At 43.0% G+C, this 244-nt stretch overlaps 1 protein-coding gene across 1 annotated transcript in view; it reads left to right on the top strand.

The window, feature by feature from the left end:
* Window positions 1–244, top strand: part of LOC119591128 (SCY1-like protein 2) — a gene marked incomplete at its 5' end in the record, with an annotated part of 331,697 nt that overhangs the window by 321,879 nt on the left and 9,574 nt on the right.

Below are 244 nucleotides of genomic sequence, written 5' to 3'. Positions count from 1 at the left end.
CTCCCCGCCTTTCTCTCGGTGACTCAGGTACACCCGTTCTCTCTCAGCTTTTCCTTCGCCAATGATTGTTATATGAGTCAGATAGTGTTGACTTGTGCTGGTTGATGGAAACTGTGATTGTCTCGCTGAAGCTGTTTCTCGTGTAGAACCTCTTGATGGTTGCCATTTTTTTCTATATATATTTTTGGATGCTATTTCTCACGTATTCGGACAAACTTCGTTGATATTCTCGTTGCCATTCTCG

Source organism: Penaeus monodon, chromosome 28, assembly GCF_015228065.2.
Source record: "Penaeus monodon isolate SGIC_2016 chromosome 28, NSTDA_Pmon_1, whole genome shotgun sequence".
In the NCBI taxonomy this organism is placed as follows: domain Eukaryota; kingdom Metazoa; phylum Arthropoda; class Malacostraca; order Decapoda; family Penaeidae; genus Penaeus; species Penaeus monodon.
The sequence above is the reverse complement of the archived record's forward strand: the minus strand, read 5'-3'. Positions and strand labels throughout refer to the sequence as shown.